Raw genomic sequence first — 9415 nt, 5'->3', positions numbered from 1 at the left:
GAGATTCATGCTGCCGAAAGGCAGAAGGAGACTTGCTTACTGCTCGCCGTTTGTTCAAACAAACATCGGCCCTATCCCTGCCCTTCCTGAGGAGGTAGAGCGAGGGCCAGCCTCTTCGGGCTGCTCCCACACAGCCCCATGGGCTTCTCGGCACGGGGAATTATTCCTCTCTGTTAGGCAGCAACCGCCGGAGAGGTCGGGGCCCGATCCTCCAGGCAAACCCACATCTCAGGGACAGCGTTGCCAGCAGGGCAGGGGAGAACCAGCAGGGAAAACGAGGGTTTTAAACCGGGCCCCAGCTTTCATTTTTTTTCTAGGGTATTTGTTACCAAGGTCCTCTCGCCCCCGGCCCAGGCGCAAACGCAGCCCTGAGATGCCCGGAAGGAGGGGAAAGGTACAAGACACTGTTCTCGAGGGCTGCCCTGGGCTGGGATTAGCGGGCTTGGAAACCTCGTGGGGTGACGGCAGAGAGAATTCCAGTTCCCCTCCCCCAGTAAATATTTCCATTTGTCAGCAGCGGTCTCCTGCGAGCGAGCAGTGTTTATTCATCACATAAACAGAGGTGAAGGGAATTAAGGGGATGGATACGATTCCTCAGGGGAACCTTTCAGAAGCCTTGAGGGTGTGGGTTCCCCTAGAGCGTTGCGGGGGGCGGGCTGTATTGATTATACGCTGTACCTTCAGCCCCCCTCGACAGTTTTACCTTCTCTTCGCGTTTGTTTTAAGGAACTTCTGAAAGGTGATGCACTTATTTTTAATCTAATGCATTACAGGGTCATTACATAATCCCCCTCTACAGCTTCTGGATTGTGAACTTTTATTCTTCCATTAAACAACAAAACGTGAGCACACGCCTAAGAAATAATAAAAAAGGGTCCTTGCATGTGAAGAGTATGCAGCTGGGCATTTAAAAAAATAACAAAAACCACCAGCAGTAGCTGTTATCTGTTTTTGATATCCAGTAGGTCGGGGGAGGGGAAGAATACTCCTCCATTACAATCATATTTCGACTCGGCCTGTAAATTTCACTCTCTTTCTAGCACCTGATCCAAATGACTTTCACTACAACACAGCATGGGAGGACATTAAAACCCATATGAAATTCCGTCTTCAACTGCCCATTCGGATGTTTAAACTACTTCATTCCCACCCTGTTCACGCCACCGTCTCCGAATACTGGAGCCATCCAAGCTACTGGCGCAATGGCTGGAGGCAGCCCATTATCAGTACTGGCGGTGGAACTGCTTGCTTCCTCATCTAATCCCAGAACAGACACACCACCCCGCTGTACCTGACGAGTCACACATACAGAATTCAGAACAAAATAGCCACGTGTTCGAATCATAGAATATCAGGGCTGGAAGGGACCTCAGGAGGTCATCTAGTCCAACCCTCTCCTCAAAGCAGGACCGATCCCCAATTTTTGCCCCAGATCCCTGAATGGCTCCCTCAAGGATTGAACTCACAACCCTGGGTTTAGCAGGCCAATGCTCAAACCACTGAGCTATCCCTCCCCCAAAACGCATTCGACCATAACCTGGAGAAAGTAGCAGCCTCTCCCCTGCTACCCTACAAGCGGAGAACCAGTTGTTTGCTGTGAATTAATTGCTCAGGCCTGGAAAATAAGTTTGCTGGTAACTTAGTAGCATGACAAATTCCCAGTTACTGACAGGTAGGGGGCCGGCGGGGAAGCTTACTCTAGGGCGGCTCTCGGCTACCTCTGGCAGACAGCTGCAGGAGGAGGGAGTGACCGTGTGGCCCTGTGAATCGGACCCGCTTGGTCCTGTGATAACAGAGGAGCCGGTCCTTAGGACTCTGCCCCCAGAAGGAGAGATGGTGGACAGTGAAAGGGCGGACGGCTGACGTCCAATTTGACCAGCTAGCCCGGGGAAACGAATGTCCACAGCAGCTGAGCGCATTTGACAATGGGGCCGATAATGTTAATGCGGCCACCTGGCGGGCCTAGGGCCCGGCCTCGCAAATCGCTGTGCGCGGGGAGCTCATGATCCTGCCAGGTGAGAAGAGAGACTCTCACGATCATTCAACAGTCCCCTCCACTCTGCCTGCCTGCCGCAGGGCCGGGCCGGGCCGAGCCGGAGCTCACACCAGCCCGAGAAGAGAGAGTTCATGGGAAGAGGCCGTGCTAGCTCGTTTTTCCCTGATAGAAAAGGTCACCTGGCACCATGGCGGGGAGAGAGGGAGGTTTCCTGGTGAACAGGTGCTGCTGCCCTCAGCCCTGTCTGCTTGCAGAGGAGCAGGAAGACAATTCGCTGGGCAGAAGCTGCTCTTACTTTTCACTAGATTAACTCCCCTAGAAGAGGTAGAAAGGGACATTGCCTGGGGTATAAACGTCCCCGGGCAGACACCTTTTCTAAAGGGCTAATGTGCAGCACGACATGGGGAAGGGAAGCTCAGGGGCGCTGTGAGAGCCGGGGATCTTTGCTAGTATTTATTGTGGAGTTAAGGACAAGTTTGGCAGGCCTCCCTCTGACCTCCGCCTTAAATCACCGCCCACCCTCACCCACCAGCGTGGCCAGGATTTGGCCAAGTACACTCAGGGTGCCAATGAACACAACTATTGCAGTAACTTTAGGAATGCTAAGACTTGATGGAGAAGTTACCGCCAGGAAATCTCACCGTATGCATGGCACATTGAGCACTTACGAAGCTCTGGTGCTTTCACAACGCTTTGTATAGACCGGTAACTTCATCTGCCTTTCACAGGTGGGGAAACTGAGGCAGAGAGGGGCGTACCCAAAGGCTCCAGAGCAAGTCTACGGCACAGGGGAGAATGCTGTGATATAAAAGCAGGGGTGCTACAGTCAATCCCTTGTCATTATCTAAGTCACTCTCCCGGCCGTTAAAAAAGGTGACTTTCCGCTGGAAAAGATAGAAATATACTTGGCCTTGCACACAAATAAATTTCCTTTCAACAAGACTCAAGAGAAATATACCAGAAATACTTCTGCTCTTAAATTAGGTCCATCCATTATTCATGATGCAGTCCACGTTATCCCTGCTCATTTAAAACCCCTATGAAATTCCAGCAAGTGAATAATTATTCTGTCTAGTCTTCTAATACTTCACTCCATCCCGGTCTGTTGCGAGACTCTGTGATAGAGCCCCTCTAGAGTTAAAATGCATGATTTTAAACAAAGGTTTAATTAGCAACAGAACAAACAGAAGCTCACATTCATTTTTAAATACTCTCCCAGAAGACAGACTATGCAGGGCAACCTCAAATATCACAAAGACCACACCAGGTACATTAGAGTCTAAAACAGCATCAATTTTTCTTTCTAGCTGGGAGTGCCTTTCCTTTCTGTACATTAGCAACCTCCTGAGTCATGGCTGTTCATTACCTTCCATCTCCTCGGGGTCTTTCTTTTGATGCATGCCACCGCGCTATTTTAACCCATTTTTAATGCCAGCTGTTCACAAGTGGATTGTAATGTCAGGGTACTCTCCAAGAGCACCATTTTTTCACGTGTAAAAGTTTCACTGTATAAAATTTTAAACGGCAACATCTACTATGGCTATAATTACTTTGCACAGGGTAGTAAAAGTTGTCACGTTTTGAGAAACCCGGTGAGCTGTTCTGTACGCTAGTACCAGCTCTTTAAAATTATGCCTCTGGTAAAAATCTTTGTGCTCCGCATTTTCTCTATGCTGTATTTTAATCGCAGAATATTTACGAAGTTTCTCCTATATGCAATTGATTAGCACTTCCACCCACACACTTCCTGGCATTATTTCTGAATGCTCAGCGGTATAAGAAACCGAGTAAATCTCTCCCTGCTCGCACATTCAAGGGAGGTAATACCCGCTCCTTTTACAGGCGTTCCCCCGCTTCTGAACTAGTCTGATTTTCCAGAGAATCACAGGAGTTAACAATGAAAACGATGCATTAGGTTCTCCAGCCCATCACCCGGCCAATGAAGGATTGGCGCCCGCCGCAGTGGTTTGTCCAGGGTCGGGGTTTCTCTCTTTCCCAGACAATGTTAATCAACAATTTCTATTGACAGTCAGCCTAAGAGTTCCTTTTATGAATTGGATCCGGCCCGGAGTTGGCTAGGTATCTCCTCTAGATACACTGTACTGTTTACGATCAATAGAACAGAGAACTGAGGCACTGTCACGGGATTGGTATTTCTCTAATGTTTGGGGAAAACTGCTTATTTTCCTGTAGGTAGGAAACAGTAACAAGGTACAGTCGGAAACTCTCTGCAATCTACACCTCGGGAAGTTTTTGCCTGTTGCGAGTGTTCACTAGGAACCTCAGACCGTTGCAGGTGAAGAGAAAGCGGCTCAGTTGAGATAAAGCTGGGGAGTGACACACAGCACTGAATGGGATGAACCAAGGGAGGAGTCCCAGACGCACTCCCCATCTCCGCCCTCTCCAAATTACAGCATTGCTTGCCTCTCCCCCCCCCCCCCCCCCCAGAAACACCTCTCTCGCCAGAGCATTACAATATTCAGCTCACCCGAAAAGTTCAACTCTTTTGAAGGATCATGGCTATTATCACTATAACCGCTCTATATTACCTGACAACCATTTGCATGAGTTACCGGGCTGCTTTTTTTTAAAAAAAACACGCTTTTTGGGGACAGAAAATGCACCCCCTCCCCGCCCTCAATGTCTGCTGAAACATCAGTTGCAACGTGTCTGTTTTAGCGAAGGCATTATTTCCCAATGCGTCTGATCATGAATTGTCGTATCACTTGGGTTATGGGCAGTGCTTGCAGACGAGTTTCTGCTATAGGAAGACGTATGTCAGAGAGCAGAAAATTATTGACAAAGCTCAGAACCACTTTTCCAACAAGATTAACAATTCAACCAGACACAGGTTGAGTGTCACCCTTAGAATTCCTCCTACATGGGCAATGCTGGCCGGGCTACCCTACAGCCTAAATGGGTACCATTATAGTGCTCAGGGGTGCGAAAAAGGTCCCCACGCGCTCTGCAGCAAAAGAGCAGCAAACAGACTGGATAGACTGAGTTGAACATGGTCCTTCTCTTTAGTCTTTTATATATATAATAATATACATTATATATTCGTGTAGAATTTAAACCAACTCCGAATAAATAAAATGCATTCAAAATTTTTTAAAGCAACCCAACGTAACCGTGTTTTTCTGTCCCAAATAACGTGTTCTAGACAAAGAAGTTTCTGTTTCGCAGCCCGATCTTATATACGATACTGCATGGAGAGCGCGTCTTTTGAGATAGCACAAAATGTTTTCCTGTGCTCGGAACAACCTGACCCAGAGCATGGGACAGAGCGCGCTCTTGAACCTGTCTCTCTCAATAAGACTTTCTCCTGCTATAACGGAATTAAAATATTACATTTTAAGCTCTCGGGGCCGCATTCCCGAACCAAAATGAGATGTAGCGGAGACATTTCCCAAAGCCTGGGACTTTTTAATCTTGTCAATTCAAAGCCATTCCAATAGATGCCAAAAGGTGACATTAGTGCATTAATTCAAAGAGACAAAAAGAAGAAGGGGGCTTGTGTGGAACAGCTGATAAGAAAAGGCAATTGTTGGGACATCTGTAGAGGAAGTCAAGAGACTTGAATGGCTGGGGTGTTTCTAACATTAAGTGCTATTGACATTCGCAACTGCTGATATCTTTTTTTTAAAAAACCTGGAGAATAAAGGGACATACAGGGAAATCTATTTTGCTCTGGAAATACATTGCTAATTACTTCTGTATGTTTGGGGAAAAAACACCTCTTTCTATCTGAGGGCACTGTATGTACTGATTGTGTTGGCTCCAATTTCTAATATTTTTCCTCTCTCAAAAAACCCTATATAGTTGTTTTAGATCAAGCTAACCACCAGTTCCCAGTGAGATGCAACAAGAACATAAGGGGCCATCCCTTCAAAGAGCGAAGAAAGGACACCAGACAAGTAAACACAGCTTACTCCAAGCACCTCAGATACAGAAAGGGACCTGAGTTGAAACAAAATTCCTTCAGACATTCTACTCGACACATAATTTCCCTCGATTATGTGTCTTTTTCGAGCTCCTCAGAACAGAGGCTTGTTTTGTATCGAATCATTTAAAACAGATTATAAAGTCTAATGTCACACAGCGGGGTAAGGGTGGGTGGAAGAGAGAAGGAAGGAAGGAAGGAGGGGAGGTCCTGGCATGCTAGGATCAGCTCCATAATTGCTTGCACCTTCAGGTTAAGTTATTTTCAGGACCCAAACATGTGGTTATTCCCTGTGAGGAGCAAATGCAAAATGCTGCCTAGTCAACTTAGTGGGACCTCACTACGTCAATTATAATTTGCTAATTCAGATTTATAGCCTTTAAATATCGAGTTTCAAGGGACTACCATCAATGCAGGCTTAATTTCATCCCACTGATGAAGGGGGTTTATAAAGGTCCCTGCGGTGAAAGCCAAGGGGGAAAATATCAGTTTGATGCTTTCGATAAGAATGTCAAGGTGGCACAAACATTATTAGGCGATTACACGTTACGGCTCAGCACTGTACAATTATACTGTGCCTGCCCGCTTCCGGCAGGATGGGCTCGGTCCTTTCATGCCCTCTGCTCCCGGGTTCTCCACCAACGCAGAGCAGCGGAGTGACTCTACCGGGAGCATCGTCTGCCAGTCCTTAATTCGGGAGAGCCCGGGGACAGAGGAACACTGGTTTTTCTTCCCACAGGAGTAAGGCGCCCCTTGCTGAGGTTATGGTGTTTGGGGTGGATCTCCTCTATGCACATGTAAGAAGGTATCCTAAGGGCAGCCTCGTGTATTATATAGGTGCAGATCCATTTATTACATACAACCAAGGTAATATATTTTTCCAGCTGGAATGATTCTCATCAAGTGTACTTCAACGCGCGTCCTGATTAAAAATCCTTTTTCCAGCAAGGGTAGGGGAGTTTCCTTCTCTTTAATCTCAGGAGCTAAGCCTCAGTGACGTGGGCTTAGAAGCTATAGGTAAACCAAAGGACCCTTAAAGGCCAGGGAAGAAATGAGATTCGCTTACAGAGTCTAAAAAACTCTAGAATAAGCGGGGATCTGAAGTCAAATACTTTGAGAAATTGAACTTCCTGGGAAGCAGGAACCTACCACCTCTATCACTTGTTTAGATTTCTATTGTGTGCTGTCCTAACATGAAAGTAAATGTAACATTTAAATGTAGCCCAGTCACGTCAGGGAGATAGATAACTGGCCGAACCCACAGCTCCTGAACGCCTGGTAAAAGTGGTCTCACCACACCATTCTGATGGTAAAGCTGCCAGACAAGTCATTTGTAAAGCGAAGGTCACATACAAAACCGATCTTTGTTTACAATGTAGACACAAACGATTAACTCAACCTCTTTTCCCAAACTGGGAGGTATTTCCCAAAGGGAGCTGGTATTTTGAAATCCTCCAGCATTAGTTGTCCCCTTCAAAATAAGTAAATACAAATCTAAACATTAATATACTGTGCATTTAAAACCATTTTATATTGTAACTGAGGGGGAAGCACGACGGGAAAGCCCCCCTCTTTCAATCCAAATCTCTGAAGTTAGAGAAACCCACCTTTTCTGGAGCTCTTCGGAGGCTTTGTGCTCCCTTCTCGATTTTATTTTGCCAGCAGAAGTTTCTTCATCCTCCGTCTGAATCTGTAGAGAGCTAACGACACTTCAGGAAGATTCTCTGGACAAGGCATTAGGCGGAATGTTTAAAAATACAGCCCTAAATGCTGTTTGAAACCCTAGCCCCAGTCTTCCAGCTCTCGGAGTTCAGCCATTTCGGGTGGCTAGGCTTTCTATCATACCAACTGTCAGAAACCTAGTCATAATAATTAAAAAAAAAATACCGTGTGCTTGCTGTCTTTTCGAGTTTACCGTGCCAATAGCTGACACGGATATTAGGATTAGGTTGAAAGCTAAACTCTATCTAGGGTCCGATCGGGTTTAGGGTCGATTTTTGTCTAAGGAGAAATCTCCTAGGGCCCGATCTATGCAAACATCTTTGCAAGTGATTGAGTAGCTGTAGCCAGTGACTTTCTGAACTCAATGGAAACTATCCACCGGTGTGAAAGTTATTCAGGTATTTAAGATTTCGCAACATCGGTCTGTAATCTGGATAACATTTTCAGAAGGCTGGAGGTGTGCATTAAGTAACAATGTTTATCTCCTCGCAGGATCTCTTGAAAATAAGAAGACTCACCCTTATCGTCAGAGAAACTTGCATTGTTTCCAAATGTATAAACAGCTGAATCAACCGCTTGCAGTCTGTTTTACATAGCGTTGGCAAAAATGCCTTGCATCTATACATTTACCTTTAGAGAGCTCCAAAACAAAACAAAAACGGGAGAGAGGAATGGGAAAATAAACACAACTTTAATTAAAACCACATGGATATGATTTAGTTAAATACCTACACAGAAGCAGACACAGCGTATTTACCGCCTCACCTGCAAGTTGCAGAAGTTGTGGCTTGATTCTAGGGAAAGGGTTCAGAACGCACCGGTTCCCTTGTGTTTGGTGGAGCTCTATGGGGAATGTCACAATCGTATGAAAAACGCACAAATAATCGGCACTGAATCATTTACCGATCAGAATCGCCTCTAACTTTCCAGAAATTCTCTGGGCAGTGGACAGCCAACTCACACCAGGCTTTGCCCAGGTCACGATCAAAGATACGGACGCTAATTAGCAACACATTTTATTCTTTTAGGCTTGATTTCAAAACTACAGCAATGCCATAAGCTTTAGGCTGCTCAGATGTTCCCTTTTTTAATCTTAATGAGAAAGCTTTTACCGATAGGAACTTGGCGATATGGGTAAGAACAGAACGTAGTTAGGTGGTTTTAGACTCTGCTGCGTTTCTGTGGACGAAACAAACATATTCGGGCTTCGGATTTCAGTAGAACAGATAAAGCCTACAGTTCACACACCCTCTTGCTTTCCCTGATATTTGGCGTCTTTGTTAATACAGAAAGAGGTGTAACCTGAATCTTTGTTTAGGGTTGGAGGAGAAGCTGTGGCAAACGATGAAGACGGAGCTTTAAAAAAAACACACACACACACACACACACCGGTGCCTGTTTTTTTTTTTTTTTTTTAAGAGCAAAAATCTGGAGCAAGTTTGCTTGTAACGATAAAGATCTTAACATGTACAGAAGGCGGGTTTTACACGAGGAGGTGAGGCTAGAAAGCCAGCAAAAGGCTGCAAGGTTTTTTTTTTTTCTTTGTGAGGTTCCACCCACTTGAAAACAAAACTTTTTTTTCTGAAGGGCCTCACATCAGTGAAGTTGGGAACTGGATCCTAAGAACAGCCTTGCAAGTAGTAGCAACATACGGGCCTTGGAGTTTTTTTTTTTTCCACCCTTCAAAGGTGCTTTTGTGTTTTCTCTGTCGGTGGAAGCGCAGCCCTTTCTGGAGTTGGTATGTGATAAGAGGT

This window comes from Lepidochelys kempii, chromosome 8 (assembly GCF_965140265.1).
Source record: "Lepidochelys kempii isolate rLepKem1 chromosome 8, rLepKem1.hap2, whole genome shotgun sequence".
Lineage (NCBI taxonomy): Eukaryota > Metazoa > Chordata > Testudines > Cheloniidae > Lepidochelys > Lepidochelys kempii.
This window is presented reverse-complemented; position numbering follows the sequence as displayed.